The sequence below is a fragment of the Tamandua tetradactyla genome, chromosome 2, assembly GCF_023851605.1.
Source record: "Tamandua tetradactyla isolate mTamTet1 chromosome 2, mTamTet1.pri, whole genome shotgun sequence".
NCBI lineage: Eukaryota > Metazoa > Chordata > Mammalia > Pilosa > Myrmecophagidae > Tamandua > Tamandua tetradactyla.
This window is the reverse complement of record NC_135328.1, coordinates 216,105,177-216,122,634: the sequence shown is the minus strand read 5'-3', so window position 1 is coordinate 216,122,634 and position 17,458 is coordinate 216,105,177. Positions and strand designations below refer to the sequence as shown.

Genomic DNA, 17,458 nt, shown 5'->3' with positions numbered 1-17,458 from the left:
CTGTGGTCTCCCCTCGCCCGGGCCTGGGCGCCTGCCGGGGCAGCGCTGCGGCGGTCCTGTTCTCAGGCCTGGACGTGTGCCGAGCCTCTGCCCGGTGCTGCAGAGAAGCCCATGTGCGTGAGGGCCGTGGGAGCCGCTCTTGCAGCAGGGAGGGAGGCCGAGGCGGTGCAGCCTTTGCCGGAATCTCAGCACGCCTGAGGCTCCCTGGGGGTGAGGGGCACTTTCCTTTCCTACAGCCCGGGGCCATAGCGTGTCTACGGCTGCAGGTCCAGCCGCGTCACAGACAGGGTCAAGTGTGAACCGCTGAACTTGGCGTCGGGAGAAGCAGAAGGCCGCGGCTGGCTGGGGGCAGCACCAGGTGCCTGGAAGGGGCTCACTTAGGCATGGGGGCATCTTGGGTGACGTTTTATGGGTTGGAGCCTGGGGGGGGGTGAGGTGGCCAAGTCAAGGCCAGCGGCCCCACTGGCCACACGCTCGCTGTGTGCGGCTCCACGGGCTCTTGATGTCTACTTGCTGGCAGCAGCCTGCTCAGGGCAGCTGTGGGCCTCCTCTGCAGAGGGACAGAAGCTGTCCCAGGGCAGAAATAGGAATTTTTTGCCCTGAAATAGGAGTAGGCAATTTAAATACCTGCTCTCCCTGAGCTCCCCTCCTCCAAGGGTTTTGTTTGGCTATTTATTTATTTGTGTAAAACTTTCAATTTTGAAATAATTTCAAACTTACAGGTAAGTTGTAAAAATAATACAAAAGCCATACACAGAGAGCACCATCATACCCCCACCCAGATACCCAGATCCACCAACTTTAATATTTTGCCACGTTGCTGCATTGTGCGCTCTTTCTGTCCATCTGTTACCCGTCGTCTGTTTCTCTCTGTTATCTGTATCCTGAATATTTGAGAGCACATCGCACACATCAGGCCCCTTGAACACTTCCGTCCATGTGCTTTTCCTAAGAGTAAGGATATTCGCTTATATAACCACCTTATGTACAGGTATCAAGGTCAGAAATTTTAACACTGACCTAAAGCTTACAGTCTATAATCCAATTTATTGGTATGTCCCAATATTGTCTTTTTGGGCCTTTTCTCCTCCGTTATTGGATCCAGTCCAGAATCATGTATTACATTCAGTTGTTATTCTCTCTTTGGTCTCTGTCTCTCTATTTCAGTTGTGGGAACCCATATACAACATGACTTTCCCATCTTAGCCACCCCCAAGGATGCAATGCATTGGGATTAATTACAGTCACAGGGTTGTGCTGCTTTCACCACCATCCATTACCAGAACTTTCCCATCACCCCAAACAGAAGCCCTGCACCCTTTACCCATCCTCCACCCCACCCGATACCATAAACTGTAGTCTACTCTCTGTCTCTGAATTTGCATGTTCTAGATATTCTATACAAGTGTAGTCGTACAGTTATCTGTCTTTTTGTGTCTCACTTATTTCACTCAACATGATACATTCAGGCTCATCCATGTATCAGATGTGTCCGTGTATCACAACTATATCCCTTTTATGGCTAAACAATATTCCATTGTATGGAGAGACCACATCTTGTTTATCCATTCATCTGTCAGTGGACGCTTGGGTTGCTTCTGCCTTTGGGCAATTGTGAAGAATGCTGCTGTGAACATTGGTAAGTTCCTGCTTTCAGTTCTTTGGGGAATACACCTCGAAGTGGGATTGCCAGGTCATATGGAAGTTCTAGTTTAATTTTTTGAGGAACTGCCAAACTCTTCCACAGTGGCTGCACCATTTTGTTTTCTCACCAGCAGTGCACTAAGGTTTCCGTTTCTCTGCATCCTTGTCAACACTTGTTACTTTCCTTTTTAAAATAATCGCCAGCCTAGTGGGTGTGAGGTCTTTAATTGGCTCTTTATTAATAAGCCAAATCTCTGGGACTTATTCCCGGTGCTGAGCTAAGCTGCTTTCTAGTCCTGGAGCCAACTCTGTAGCTTCTCTTGAGCAATACTCCAGGCTGAGTGTGCCCCGGCTTCGTCTCATCGGATCCTCAGCACAGTCCTACAGGGCAGATGCTGTCATTACCCTCCTTTTACTGATGGAGAAACTGAAATTCAGAAAACCTTGGATCATTGCAGGACAAAGGGCAGAGCTGGGATTTGAACCACAGAGTTTTCAACTCCAAAGCCTGTGCCTCTCTCTCACTTGTACACATTTTTGACAGATTTTCATTTGTTGTCGTTGACCTGTTCCTAATTTGTCTTGTATATTGACCTGTTGGCAGATGGGATTTACACGTGCTAACTGGGGTGACTGGGAAGGGGCCTGGGGCTGAGGCTGACGAATTATTTTCAGAGGCTTTGGAGCTATGGTGTCACTGCTGGTCAGCAGGGCAGAGGTGGGCTGGGGAGGGGCCCTAGGCCACCTGCTGGTCTGACTGAGGCTGGAAACGGACAGAATAGCCCACGGGGTCAGGAGACGCCGCACAAAAAGTGGCAGGCGTTCGGACTGGTCAGCAGGAGGCGGAGGTGAAGAGGTGCCACTGCCGGCCCCATGGGACACCCCCCCTTCCTGATACTCTTCTCCAGCCCCACTTCCCTTTGTTGTCTGGCTGTATCAGACGTCTGGACTTGCAGGGAGGTTCCCTCATGAGGCTTGGGAATCGGTCCCTCCCTTCCCGTGCCGCCAGCCCTGCCCCAGATGTGACCTTCCCGCAGTGACAGTCTGGCCACCGTGCTTTGATGCCGGCTGTGACAGGGAGGAATGGGGACAGCACGTGTCTCGGGGGCAGGGTGGCCACCCTCCCCGGGACGGGCCTTTGAGGACTTTGCCTCCTGGGCTCCCGCCTGCGGGCCGCTCCTTCCGGCAGCCCCCCTCCCCTCTGCCGCTGTGGAAAGGGGAAATCCACGCTCCGGGGCCTGCTGTCTGAGCATCTGACCTTTTCCCCTTCTGGCGGTTTGGAGTGTCTGGATATGACAGACGAGTTCCTGCTGGGCCTGACCGGTCTCCTCTCATCACCCCAGCCCCTGGGCCGTGCACTTGGCCGCCGATGGTCCTTGTGTACAGCCGCTGGCTTGTTCCGTCCCCCTCCAACCCTTGTGCTCAGCTGTCCTGCTGGGCAGGGATCATGGTGGACCCTGAACGATTCTGGCCATGGCGTCTGGGTCCCCATCACAGCATCGCCAGGTGCCCAGGCCTGAGTAGGCTGTGCCCCGGAAATCCACGGTGGGCTGGCTGCTTTCCCCTCCTCTGGCCCCAGGGCCTTAATTCGGGATGAATTTTTGGTCTTTGTAGAATCTCAGTGTGAGCAGCGTGGAGAAGGACACACGCCCATCTCCCTCCAAGGAGAGGGCTTCCTCCTCTCACCTGTCGGCCAAGAGCCCAATTGGGGCAGATCTGCAAAACCGTAGGCGGCTTCCCAGCCTCACCTGGACCGGGCCAGGTTTGCACCACCAACACCCTGCTCCTGGGTGCCCAAGGGGGTGCAGAATGGATTTCAGCCGCAGCTCGGGACCTTGGGACTGTGGGCCTTTCCCCCAGTGGTGAATTGGGAAGAATTAGGACACAGACCGTGGAGAGGTGATCCGTGTGTGGCTACTTAGACCCTTGGCCGGCTGCAAGCCAGCTCTGCACACCCTCTCAGGCATCTGGTCTGTGTTCCTGGCTGTCCCGTCCTGTCCTCGTTCCTCATTTGTTTAGACCATGCCAAAGCAAGGAACCCAATTTCTGGTAGATAATCACATGTGCACCTGTTCCTTAGCCGGGAAGGCTGTCCCCATGCTGCAGCTGGACTGGCCTCCAAGGAGAGCAGAGCTTTGGCCTTTTTGCCTCCGGGCAGCAGCCGCCAGACACTTAGTAGGCTCTCATCTCTGTTCGTGGACTGTCAGTGCTGTCACACTTGTCGCCGCCATCTGTGGTGGGTTGCACTGCGACCCCAGGTCTCAGCGCATAGTAGGTCTGCAATGAGGTTTTGGTTTGGAACGGGGTTTGTGTTCGGCCTGGATGTGCGTTCCTCACTGCCTCGTGTCCCTCGCTGTTCTCTAGGGTGACGCTTTGGGCCTGGGCCCGGGTCTTGGCTCGGCAGGGCACGGGGCCTGGACCCGAGGAGCAGGCCAGCCTGAGCAGGGACGGGGCAGAGTCAAAACAAAGGCTCGGTTGTGCCCGCGGAGAAAGTCCAAACCTGGGTTTCCCTGAGGCTGAAACTGCCAGCCCGGCCTGTCCTGTTCCCATAAAGGGCACTTTGTATGGGGCTCCTGGCAGGAGGCCGCGGCCAGGCAGCGTCTCCGGATGCTCAGAAGCTCCCTGGGAACATGGGTGACAGCCTCGGAGCCACAACTCCGGGCAGTGGAGCCTCCTGTCACCCTGGACCCCTCAGAGCCAATTTGGGGCAGATGGTCACCTTCGCGAAAACAAGTCCATCCACGGGGTCCTGGGCCAGCATTTGTCAAATCCGACCAGACACATCCTTGCTGGGATAACTGGGTAGGGTGGGGCGCGGGCGGGGCCCAGCCTCACGGACGGGCTGATGGGGTGCCTCAGGGAGCCGGCCCACACGGGATGAACAGGGGGGCCGCCAGCAGCCACGACTGGAAGCGCAGCCGCCCCTCCCCCCCGAGTTGCTGCCTCCTGCACGGGAGGCTTGTGTGGGTGCAGCCAGGGCGGCAGCCCCCGCCCGCTCAGAGCTGGCAACGGCAGGAGAGCCCCCCAGGCAGCCCCTCTCTGCCCCCATGGCTGACTCGAGTTCCCCAGCAGGCGCCGGCTGTCCAGATGGGACTGTGAGGTGTTATCTGGCCCCGTGTTAATGCACCTCGCCCCTGGGAAAGAGTGGTCAACGCAGGTGGGGTATGGGGCCAAGGTGCTCCCTGCTTTCTGGGTGCAGGCTGGCCCTGTGTGCCAGGCACGGTTTGGGGAGTGACTTAGCCTCAGGAGGGGCCTGAGCAGAGGAGCTTTGGGTCCCTCTGGGGAACGTTCCGTAGCAGGTCAGGGACAGACAGATGGAAGGGGTGTAGGAGGGGGTGCGACTTGACCCTCTTTCCCAGGTGGGACACTTCAGTGGCACATGGCAGTGTGGGCAGGTGACATCATGAAACAGAAAGAACATGAGTTTTGAGGTGGGAGAGCCATTCATTCACTCACTCAACAGCATTTATTGAGCACCTACTATGTGCCAGCCTGTGCTCTAGGTGCTGGATAATGGCCATGGACGGACACAGCCCTCCTGGAGCCTGTATTCTTATGGTGAGACTGAGTATAAGCAGAGAACTGAGTACGTGTACAGTCGACCCTTATTATTTGTGGATCTGGTATTTGCAAATTCGCCTCCTCGCTGGAACTTATTTGAAACCCCCCAATGAACAATGGCAGCGCTTTTGCGGTCGTTTGTGGACGTGCACAGAGTGGTGAAAAATTAGGGTTGCCCAAAACTCATGTTCCCGGCCGAGGACGCACTTCGGGATGTTCTGCCTTCTGGTTTGAGCTGGAAACAAGAGTCCTATTTGTAGTCTGTTTAGTGCCACATTTTACACATTTTTGTGCTTTTGCCAAGTGCAGCGCTGACGTGCCGTCTAGTGTTCCTAAGTGCAAGGAGGCTGTGATGGAGAAGGCGTGCATTGGATGCGCATCATTCAGATACACGGCCAGTGCCATGGCTGCGAGTTCGCAGTCGTGAATCAGCAGTTCATGTTTAATAAGGCGTCTTGAAAGAGAAACACACACAAAACAAGTGTACGTGTACTGATGTGTCACTAAAATGTTGTGACCAGTGGCTGGCAGGCACCCTAATGCTGTCTTTCCCTGAGGGGCCATGGTTTAGTATTTGCTAACTTAGTGTTTTCTGTGGCTTTCTAGAATAAGGAAAATCAACTGTAATTGAAAAGCTCAGTGGAGAGAGTAAAGAAGGGAAAGGAGGCGGGGTGTGGGGAGCAGAGGCCGTTTTAAACAGATGGCTGGGAAAGGCCTCTGTGACGAGGTGACCCTTGAACCAAGGCCCTGTGGCGGGGAGGGACTAGCTATCCAGGTACCTGGGCTGAGTGTGGGTGCACCGGGCAGAGGCTTTGGGACGTGCAAAGGCCCTGTGGTGGGAAAGCCAGTGAGGCAGGACAGAGCACGGGAAGGGAGGGAGGCGACAGGAGGCCAGTCCCGGGACCTCTGTGCCACTGTCAGACATCGGCTTTTCACTGAGTGGACAGAGACAGAGGAGGGACAAGGCCCAACTTGGGACTGAGACTGGGGGAGATGGCTAAGTTCCTGCAGTTACCGGATGAGAGGGGCTGGGACCGGACCCCACAGAGTACAGTGTGGGTGCGAGCATGGCTGATTCCATAGAGCAGCGCTTGCTTCCATAGAGTAGGCTTGCGCTCTGCACCCCCCTTGCACACCGTAGGTGAGCTCCACCACCATGAGGCAGGGCAGCTCCTTCCTCATTCACACAGCAGATGCCCCTGGGTGCTGGATCCCCTGGCACAGTGAGCCCTGGCTTCAAGGAGGAGCCCCCAGGGGGAGGGGCAAGTGAGAAAGGCAGCAATCCCAGCACTGCCCCCGTCCCCCAACTCTGTGTGGCCGAGAGGTAAGGACTTCAATGGTCAGCATGTTTTGGAATCTTTACAAAGCTTGACTTGGAGCTGGTCAGGACTTCTCCATTTGCAGTGGCAGAAAACCTGGTCCAAACAGGCTTCAGCAAAAGGAGCCTTGCTTGTTGAACTGTGAATGGCGAAAACATCAAGGGGCTTCAGGCACAGCGGGATCCAGGGGCTTAGACGCTGGCATCAGCAGGCACCTCTCTCTCCATTTAAGCATCTGCTTTCCTCCCAGTGGGCCCTTTCTCAGAAAGTTAAGCAGAATCCCAGCACTGGCAGCTCCTGGTCCCATATAATCCCCGTCATGATGGTGCGTGGTTCTGATGCAGGAGACCAGGTCGTGTGCCTGCCCCGCAGCCAGGAGTGGGGAAGCTCCTCCCACTGCCCCGGCCTGGGAAATGGGTCAGGGGTCCTCCGAAATAGGACAAGAGAGGCCTAACGACAACTCATTAGGGACCTGTGGGCATCTTCACATGGCAGAGTTGGTGCATGCTTTCAGGCAGAGGGAGGGGTCCTGCATTGGACCCCAGAGTGCTGTCCCGTTGGTGTTGCATGTTATCATGGCAAGGGGTGGCCGTGGGGACAGAGCTCTCCTGGGCCCCAGGACCCCTGGGCCAAGCCCCCACGCCTCCTTGCTTCTGTCGGTTGCTTGGGGGACAGGAGAGCCGCTGGGCTGGCCACAGGCGGGGACAGGACAGGGAGGTCCTCCGTAACCCCGGTTTGCTCTGCTCCCCTCTTTGGCTGGCCGGGTATTTGGCGAGAAGACTTGTGAGTTAGTCCTAGCACTACTCGGTACCCCCACTCCTCCCCCGGCCCCCCAGACTGGACCCCCATGGAAGTTCTTGGAGCGTGAAGTCCCCTCGGAAAATCAGAGTGTCTGAGCCCCAAACGGCCCCTTGCCCGGTGGCCAGAAGCAGGTCCCAAGTTAGTGGGAAGGTACCTGTGTGACCTGCTGCACTCCGGGTCACCATCTGCACGTGGCCCTGAGTTCTCCCCGGGATGGGGGAGGCTGGAGGGAGGGGGCGGGCCAGGAAGCTGGGGGAGTCTGAGAACCAGGGGGGCAGTTGTTCCCCCACTTCCAGAAGGCACTGCTGGGGCAAAGTGATCCTTGCCTTCCCGGAGCCGCCCTGGCGACTCTCCCCAACATTCCTCCTTCTCCCCTGCCAGCACGGTCAGCGCGGGCCGGCTGCTGAGGGGGCGGGCGGGGGATGCTTTACTCTTCGCTGCAGTTTAGTCTGCATTGGCTTCATTGGAAAGATTTATTGCCTCTGAGTCAAAACACAAAAATCCCCCTGGATGCACAGGGCATTCGCTGCCGCAAGAGCAGCTGGCGCCATCTCGGGGGCGAAGGGGTCCCTAATCCTTCCTTTCCGGCCCGCAGCCCTCACCCAGCCCTCCAGTTTGGGTAGGGGGAAGGGACCTGGGTCCCGGGACCCTGGACGTCCCCCCACCTAGGGGTCTTCCACTTTGGGGCCTCTGGGGCGGGTGTGCCGAGGCCGCCATCGTTTCTTGGGAAGAGCTGAACCCCCCACTCTCTGCCATGTGCCGGGGGTAACCCCGCGAGCCCACGGCCCCAGTGGGCCCACGTGGAACAACAGTAGCACTATTTTAAGTTTTGTCACATCCTCTTGGATTTCTTTTGTGTGCATTTCATAATGTGTGTAATCTCTTGATGCAGAGCCTCGTGGGAATCCTTTATAAATAGGCGAAGTTCAGATGCTTGGAAGCTGTTTGATAATAGGTCCATAATCAAAAAAGGATGAGTTGGGGGTGCAAGAGTAGTTCAGTGGTAGAATTTTCCCCTGCCATGCGGGAGACCCGGGTTTGATTCCCGGCCCATGCACTTCCCAAAAGCAAAAACAAGCCAGCAAACAAAGAAAGAAAAAAACAAGCAAAAATTCAACAAACGGTGCTGCAATAACGGAATACTCACATGGATACTCCCCACGGGCACGCATTGGCACAGGAGGACCGAGCTAGCTAACGGAGCCTTGCAGGTGTTTGGGGGAGGGCTGTGGCCCCGCTTCCTTGATGGTGGATGCTTGTTCCTGAAGTCTCGTCCAGGGCTCTGAGCACACACACCTGTACGGTGGAGGCCCAGAGAGTGGAGCGTGCGCTCTGCCGGCCGCGCAGCCTCATCCCAGCGCTGAGCTCTGCCACCGTGGTGTGAGTGCAGCTGCGGCTGGGCCATGAACCCATGGTGCACTGGGGATCCACTAAAACTTGATTTGCACAAGTAGGAGCTAGGCCAGCCTTGGCCTGTGGACTAGTGTGCTGACCTCTGGCCTAGAGGAAGAGGACAGGCCCCAACGGGGTGGAGAAACTCCTCTGTCCCACCCCCCCCTAAGGAGTGAGCCCCCACCTAGGCTTCCCCAGGGAGTCCTGGACTTCAGGAGGACCCACGGCAGGTGTGGCCGGCACAGCCAGGCAGGCGGATGAGACCTCCCTATAGCACGTTGTAGAACTCGCAGCTCCAGAGCTCACTTGCACACATGTCCTGTGGAGCAAGGTCGGTGTGGCTGGGGGAAGGGCTCCTTCCCAGGGGTGAGGGAGGCAGCAGGGGCCCCGCTTGTCACAGAATCCCAGCGGAGCCACTCTCAGAGACCTCGCCATCCATTCCCCAAACCGGCACCCTCGGGATGGTCTGAAAAGGTATAAAGTGAGAGGGGAGCTCCCTTGTCTTCGAGTTTGGGAACTTCTCAAGTTTAACTGCTGAGTTTCGGGCTCCTGCGGGACTTTTCAGAGCCTTTAAGAGGCTGGTGGGTTTTGCGAATCTGTAGGAGAGAATAAATAAATGCTCTTCCCCAAACTCAGAAACCGTTTTTCAGATCCTTAAGAATCTGTGGAGTTCGCTTTAGGGAGCAGCTGATTTCCATTGTGTAGATAGGGAAACCAAGGCGCAGAGAAGTTCAGTGTCTTGTTCAGGGTAGCACAGAAGCCTGGTGGCCGCATGGGGCGAGCACCAGGTTCCAATCCAGCTGCCTCAGCCTGGCCTGGGGACACCTTGGAGTTGAAGTCCCCCACCCCAGCCCCTCTCTAGCCCTGATGGGCAGTCACAGTTCCCATGCCCCAGGTGGGCCTTTCCCACGCTGAGCTGTGTGTCCCAGGGATGTACTGCAGCCTTCCATCTACGCTTTCTCCGTCATGGCTCTGTGCACCTTTGGGCCAGACCGTGCTTCGTGGTGGAGGGCTGTCCTGCTGACCATCGGCTGGCTAGCAGCCTCTCTGGCCTCCACCCTCTAGGTGCCAGTGGCACCTGCCTCCATCTGTGGCAGCTAGCCGGGGAAGAGGGTCACGGATGACAAACGCCTGACTGACAGCCACTGCTCTGTCTTCGTAGGTATGGACCCTGCATTAGCCAGGATGTGCCGATAAAGGGCAGAAAGACCTGCCCCAGCTCAGGGGGCTGCACAGGAGAGTCGGCTGGGTGGTGGGCAGGCACCCAGGCAGCTGCTTGGAGAGCCCCAAAGGGGTGTAATGTTAAGGGGGACGCTGAGCAGTTCGGGTCGGGGACTTGATGGGTGGGAGAGGTGCGGAGTTTGGTGGGGGGAAGCAAAGCAAGATGGATGGAGGGGGTGCGCCAGGGTTGCAGGACTTCGAGCTGTAGGCAGGAGGGCGTTTGGGGCACCCACGTGATGCTGGGTGGTGGGTGGGGCAGGTGAGAGGAGCTAGAGGCCGGGAGAAACGTGGGGAGGGGGGAGTGTTTCAGGAGGTGAGGCTGGCACCCAACCAAGCGCTGATGCTTAGACCTGGCAGGTCCCACCTTGGGTGAAAGGCTGCTGGGACCACTGTCAGACTGCATGGGGCGGCAGGTTTGGCTGCGGTGTATGAAGTACGGGGTGTATGCAGAGCCTTCTGGGGGGAGCATGACCACACAGGCATTTTATTCCTGAAGCATTGACGCTGTAAGGCTCGGGGAGTCTTTTCTTGTCCAGGGCGTCCCGGGGCCACTTCCTGCTCCAGGATATTCCACACCTTTCTGTCCGCTTGGGGAAGGTATGTGTCTATTTTGGGGGTGGCCATTATTTTATTAAAATGGGCTCATCTTCCCTGTCTACCCTTGCCTTCTCACTAAATGCACCTGGAAATATCTCCAGGTTAACTGCTGTGGTTCTGCCTGGTCTTTTTACTGCCTCTCAGTAGTCCATAGAGCAGGTATGCTGAGGTGCCAACAGGCTGATCTTCCCCCAATAGCAGTGCCCTTCGTTTGGAGTGCCGGGAATGGTGACAGCTCTAGTGACCATCCCCTCGCAGAGATCCTCAGTACCGGTGTTTGCATTTTCATCGGCTCAAGTACGGGGCGTGGGACTATTGCCGGGCTGACTGCCAGTTTGCTTCCCAAAAGGCTGCTTGGCTTCCCATTTCCGCCGGACACGCAACCCTGCGGGCTCCCCCATGCCCAGCAGTGGCAGGCACACCCTCCGGGTTTACTTAGCGATCTGAGGGTGGGCAGCAATGGCTTGTTAGGACTCTATTGCAGGTCCCTTCAGGGAAGCCAAGCAGCTTTTCAGACAGGTTTATTTGCCATTTGGACTCACCGGTTTCTGAATTGCCTGTTCAGATCATCTCCCTGGCCATTTGTCTATCGTGCAACAAAAAGACCAAGCAAACGTGACAAGTGGTTGACAATTGTTAATTTGGGGTTTTGAGAACCTGAGTACCTTTTGAACATTTTTGAATTACATATTTTCAAAGAAGAAAAAGTCGGTGTGATGGTGGCTCGGCAGGCAGAGTTCTCACCTGCCATGCTGGAGACCCGGGTTCGATTCCTGGTGCCTGCCCGTGCCAAATAAATAAATAAATACAAAATAACTGAGTGTTTTAGGCTGATCGGTCTGGGTGGGGGAGACCCATTTGGAGACTTTGGCCTTGTGAGCAAATCGTCTAAATGGCTTGAGTGGGCATAGATTTGAGCAGCTTCAGGGAAGGGGTTAACAGCACTTGGTGGTAATGTGGAAGCCGAGAAGAGGAGGTGTCAAGGAGACCAGGGTTTGCATCTGGTTGAGCAGGAGGCTGAGGACAGAGGCTGGCCGGACTGCAGCGCTGGGAGGGGCAGCTCAAGGTTGCTGGGGGCTGGTCACCGCCAGGAGAGCGGTGCTGTTTGGTGGACATGTCACATTTGAAGGGATGGGTTCAGGAAGGAAAGGAGCTCCTACCTGGAGCCACGGGAGCAGAGGGGCCCCCGAGGGGGTCTGTGAGCAGGGGCGGGGGGCCCTGGAGACCATCTGCATTTAAGCAAGAAGCAGAAAGAAGAACCTGCAAAGGAGCTGGGGTGGCGGGTCTGGAGAGTAGGTTTTAGCATCATGTCTTAGAAACCAAAGGGCATTAAAAGGGCAAGGACGTGGTCAGGATTATCAAACATAGTAGAAAGGTAAAGAAGATGCCTTTTTTTTAAAAAAAAAAGGCCTGTTCAATTTATCGATTAAGAGCTCACTGACCTTGAGCGAACAGCTTCCCCAGAGTGGCTGGGGCCCAAAGCCAGCTTGCTGGGTTCTGCAGCCTGACAGCATGGAAGGTGGTGGAGGCCACAGGAAGTGTGGGTGGCAGCGGGAGAGGGCATGGGGTCCAGGGGCCGGTCTTGGCCCTCTGGCCTCCCCAGGAGCTCCAGGCATTCAGGCTGGCCTCCTGCACCCTCTACCAGCCAGCCCCGCCTGCACCTCCACTGGAGGCCACATTGGGCCCCAGCAACCCCCATCATCGGCCCCATGGGGGTTTGCAGCCCATGAAGGAAACGGTCGTGAGCACGGGAACTACCCTGCTCGATGTTCTGTTCCCACCGCTGGCCCCGTGGGACCAGGGAGACATGAGTCATTTCCTGGACAGTAACCTGTCTCTGCAGCTTAGCAGTTTCAGGCTCGGCCTTTCACAAACGTGTCTCTTTTCTTGAGTCCACTTCTATTTCCACATCAAATCTTTGCTGCGCTGGCAGCCGGGAGCTGCACCTGAACATACCCCAGCAGTCTCAGCCTCGGGAAACAGCCTCACGGAGCCTAGACCTGAGCTGGACGCTGCCTGGGACTATTTTAAGGCCTCCTCTTATTTTTATTTTATTCCAACTGAAAAGAAAAGAGGTTGGCAAAGAGGTCTGAGGAGCCCGTCAGCCAAATAAATAGGCACGTTCTAGCTCAGCGAGGGTCGGTTTTCCTCTCCTGGCTTACACGGATTGATGTACAGGCAACCTTCACCATTGGGCCGCTCAATGTGGCGGACAGAGCGTGGCCAGGGAGAATGAGCTGGAGATCTTAGCATTTTCCATTTGTTCCAGTAGCACTGGATAGAGGGACTCCTCTGTTGTCACTTCCTCTTTCTAGGCCTCGCTTAATTTTTCTGTTTTTCACCTAAAACGGAATGTTTTCACTGGCGGGTCTGTAAGGCTTCCTTCTGCCTTACAACGGGATCGTGCTCTTGGGTTCATCCGCTGGAAGATTGTCTTTGGAGTTATGGTTTGAGCACCTGGGAAGCGGTCATTATAGCCAGCACCTGAACACGCTAATATATTTAAAATACAAAGTGCTCGGAAGGGCTCCGGACACCCTGGGCACCCGGTGAGCATCCAGCGTGGTTGGTAGACCTACTGTGCACCAGGAGCTGCTAGACCCTCTGTATTTTCATCACCGCCTTTGATCCTCCCGGCGGTCTTCTGGAGCACATACTTATGCAGCTTCTCATTTTCACGGGTGAGACATTAGCAGTGCTATCGCATGCTGTTGGTTTGAAGTGTTATTTCTTGGGTTGTTAGCATACTTCACATTTTCTGTTTACCTAAAAGAAATTTGCAAATTCTTCCTTCCTGGTTCTTAACTTACCTCCTCCAAAGCAAAAGAAAGAAAGAAAGACGAGGGGAGGACTGTGGGCCCCGTGTTTTCTGACAGCATTTGGGCAGTGCTTCCGGAGAGGCAGGTGGCCACGGCCCCCTGTGGGTGGGCAGCGAGTGCACCCTGGCCACGGCAGGGGCAATAAAAGGGTATCAGTGGCCATGTTTGTGGCGCCTCTGAGCGTTAACGCACATTTCATTGAGTAGCAAAAGTATAACTGCTCCATGCAAAGAGAAGGCCGCTAGCTGTCTGTTTATAGGTCTTTCCCGTTCCTATCCAGAAACCCAGGAGGTTGGATGAACTTGCAGAGGGAGGCAGCTTTCTCATCTGTCACCTCCCACCTGGTCCCTGCCAACACACTTGGGACCCTGCTTGGCACTGCCTGGTCCTCAGGGCCTTGACCATCTCATTCCAGACCCTTCCGTCTCCCTTACGTCATCGTCCTAAATGTGCCATCACCCTAGTCGAACTCGGTCCCCACCCCTGTCCCAAGCGCACCTCCCTCCTTCTGCTATGGGGCTTCTTCCCTCGGCCCATTTCTGTTCCTGAAATCTCACCCCTTGGGCCAGGACCCCTCAAAGGGCAGCCCTGTGGGTCCCCCTGTCCGCCTCCCTCTGCCCCCCACCCCAGCCTGCCCCAGCCCCTGAGCCTCAGCAGTTCTCCCGACCATACATACTGCTCTGATGGAAACTTTCAGGATAGCATCTCGCTGGTGGTGCTGATGTGCCTCAGTTTCCCCACCCCAGCAGGGCCTTGCAGGGCAGGCATGCATACTTGCCGCATGGGTAGGAGGTGGTTAGGGAAACATCCAGGCTGCTTCAAAAAGCTTTTATTTTTTCCTGATAGCTTCAATTTTCCTTCAGTCACCACACAAGAAGGACAAGGATCAAGGTCAGGTTTACTGATTTTTAAACAGAAAAAAGCACTGCTAAGTCACTTCTTCCCTAGCTGGGTTCCTGTTGAGTGTTGCAGAAATGCTGTCTGTCGGGTAAGACAAACACGGGCGCCTTGTCCAGACGGCCTAGGCCGGAAGGTGGGGTGGGGCAAGGGTAGGGAAAAGGCAGGGGGGTGGGTCTCCAAGGAGGGCTCTGGCCCCTAAGTGCGATGATTCTTGTCCCCTCCCCTCCCACCTCCAAGATCAAAGTCTAAGTTCTGAAGGTCTGGAAGAAACTTCTCCATCAGCTCATCAGCCAGGGCGAGACATAGAGAGGGGAAGAAACAGGGTAGGGGGGCGGTCAGAGGGGGGCTCCCTGGTAGCTTCTGTCAGGTTGTCCTAGAAATGTCCCATTTAAATTCCCGGTGTGTCAGTGTGGGGGCCTGAGACTCGACTTCCCCATGTTAATTCCAGCCTTTCCTGTATTTCTTCTCTGTGGCTGGGGATGCGGGGGGCTGGGAGGATGGGGGGAGCTGGCTCTCAAGTCCCTCTGACAGCAGAGCTGCGTTGGGGTGGGGAGAGCTCAGAAGCCCCTGGTCCTTGGTGGGGCCTCCAGCCTCCAAAGATACTGATTTGTTAAAACAAACAAACAAACAAAAGGAAGGTGCCCTGGTGACAGTGGAAGCTGGACTTTGTGGTGACCTCCCCACCCCCTGTCCCCCCACCCCATCCCTTCCAGGCAGCCCTACCCCATCCCACCCTGCACCTCCTGTGAGGACCTGCAGCCATTCTGGTTGCTTGAGGTTTTTTCTTTGTTTGAATTTTAAGATCTATCTGGTCTGGGGACAGGAAACCTTTTTGGTGGGGGGGCAGGATGGCAGGGGGCTGCAGTGAGGTGCGCCCGGCCCTCCTCTGCCACCCCCGACTCCTTGCTGGGGTTAGGGCCCCAGGAGGGTCCAGGAAGCAAGGGTGGGCTCTTCTAGCCCGAGATCAGCCTGCTCAGGTCATGTCGGGAGAAAAGCTGACCCCAGTGTGGCTTTGGGGACCGCAGGGACAGGGGTCCTGGAGGCCCGTCCTGTCTCAACTGCTTCCCTTCAGAAGGGCTGGGGTGGGAGGAGTTGCTGCCACCTTCCCGGGGTCAGGATGGCAGGGAAGGGGCAGCATGACTGGAGCCAGAGCCTGGAAGCCATTCAGGTCTCAGGTGTAAACCCTGGGGGCTGGGCAGGACCCCACCCCACCCCCGTGAAAGTCCCCATGTAGGCTGGCCCTGGACTCACTAAGACATCCTCAGGCCACTCAGCTGTCCCCTGCCCTGTTTCCACGGGGGCCTCACTCCCCGCTGCCCCCTGGGGGGCTGGGTTGCCCCTGCCCCAGGGAGGAGGCAGGTGAGTCCCTGGAGTCTGGTAAAGAGTTTTCTCATCCGCTGGTGAGTTTCTGCTCATTGCTGACAAGTTTCTTGGGGACAGGAGAGTCGGCGCCACAGCTGGAAGGGGACTGAGCAAACAGCGCCGTCGTCCGCCCCCCTGCCCGGGCTGGGCCGGCGCTGCCCCTCTTTGGAAAAGGGGCGTCACCTCATCCCCCCAGCCCCCGCGGGCCGGGCCTCCTGCCGGTTTAAAAACCTGATGTCCCGGCCGCCGCCCCCCTGCCCCCCGGAGCCCCCGCCCCGCTTCCCCGGGCTTGCCCAGGGCCGGCGGGCGAGGGGGCCGCGTCTTGGGGAGGGGTCGGCTCCTAGCGGGCCCCCCCCCCGTCGGGCCGCGGCCTCCACGCCGGAGGCTTTGGGAAGCGCCCGGTGACCGCGTCCTCGTTGCCAGCGCGAGCAGCCAGCTGCCGCGGGGCGGCCTCCGTGTTTGTTTTGCCTTCTGTGTTCCCCGGGCCCGCGGTAACCAAGGGCCGCTTCCCCTCGCGGACGGCGGCGCTGCTGCGGCCCCGCGGCTGCCAGGCCCTCGGCTCCGGCGCTCCCCTCCTCGCTCGCGGGCCGCCTCTCCCGGCGCCCTCCCCGGCCACTTGCCTGGAACATTCCAGAACTCAAGAACCTCCGGTAGGTGTCTAGGAGACCCCGAGGCCACCTGTCCAGCCAGGTGTGTTTGTGGGGCGGGGGGTCTCGCGCCGGGAGGGGTTCTGGCCAGGATGTGCGCTCAGGGCCGGGAGGGACCCTCCAGCCCGGTTCTCGCAGGGCCCGGGTCCAGAGGCGATGCTGGGGGAAAGCGGGGAGGAGACAGAGGTAGGCCGTGGGGGGCTGGGCTGCAGGAGCCAAGCTGGGAAGGCTCCATGGAGGAGGGGGCCAGGTGGGCGCCCTGGGGTAGCCCGCTTCTCACGGGTGGGGTGGCGGGGAGTGAAAGGGGCTGTGCTGTGGCAGTTGTGGCCGTCGGAAAGCTTGGGGCGCTTCAGGGAATGACAAGGCTAGTTTAGTTAGTTGGAGTCTAAGGGACATTGGGAGGAGCAGAGGAGGTGACGAGGCCTTGCAGGGCAGGAGGACACTGTGGGTTGTGAGCAGAGGGGAACCTTTGTCTTCCCAGACCCCAGCAGAAGGGGGCGAGGGACCGTCCCCTTCACGCTCGCTGTCTGCGCGTCGGGCAGGTCAGGGCCCCGCCGCTCCCCACGGCTCCTGTGAAGCTGGTCCACTCTGGAGTTAGCTGGTTAAGAGTCAGTTCTGTTTCAGGACTGGCTTCCTGGAGAGATGAAAATTCCGAGGTCTTCTTTCTGCTGTGTCTTTCCTGGGAGTCTCCCACCTCGGGGGTGACCCAACCTGGCAGCGCCATCCTCCCGCAGCACACTGGTCACGGAGACCCTGATTAAAGCGACGTTTGGGCTGGGGTGAGGCCTGAGACTCGGCATTTCTGACGAGCTCCCTGGTGGTGCTGTGCTGCTGGTGCCCAGGCCACCCAGAAGTAGCCAGCACCCAGGGGCACGGGGCACGGGGCACGAGTTACTGGCTCCCACACCCATGGGGACTCTTTCTAGAGCAGGGAAGGGGGCCCCGTGTGCGTGGGCCCAGGCCTGTCTGGTTTTCTGACTAGGTGCCTGGAGGGGTGGTCAGGGTGTGGGGGCCCCGGGCAGCCTGCGGGGACAGGCCTGAGCTCACCGTGTGACTTTCACACGGATCCCTCCACCAGCCCAGCTGCTGAGCCCATTAACCCCGGGTGATTCATTGCAGCGCATTTTAAGGGGAAGGCACTGCTACAAAAACCCGGGTCCCAATGGCTTGTTTTGTTGGCAGGTCTGGCTGCCTC

General features: G+C 57.4%; 1 protein-coding gene across 7 annotated transcripts in view; it reads left to right on the top strand.

The window, feature by feature from the left end:
• The first annotated feature begins 14,972 nt into the window (after nucleotides 1-14,972).
• The window catches only part of SPSB1 (splA/ryanodine receptor domain and SOCS box containing 1), a 33,895-nt gene continuing 31,409 nt past the window's right edge, over nucleotides 14,973-17,458 (top strand). For 3 of the 7 annotated variants that reach the window (XM_077151392.1, XM_077151394.1, XM_077151393.1), the window contains exon 1: nucleotides 16,313-16,449. The gene's annotated coding sequence lies outside the window, so the exon portion shown is untranslated. The other 4 variants (XM_077151397.1, XM_077151396.1, XM_077151395.1 and 1 more) reach the window with 4 other exon arrangements.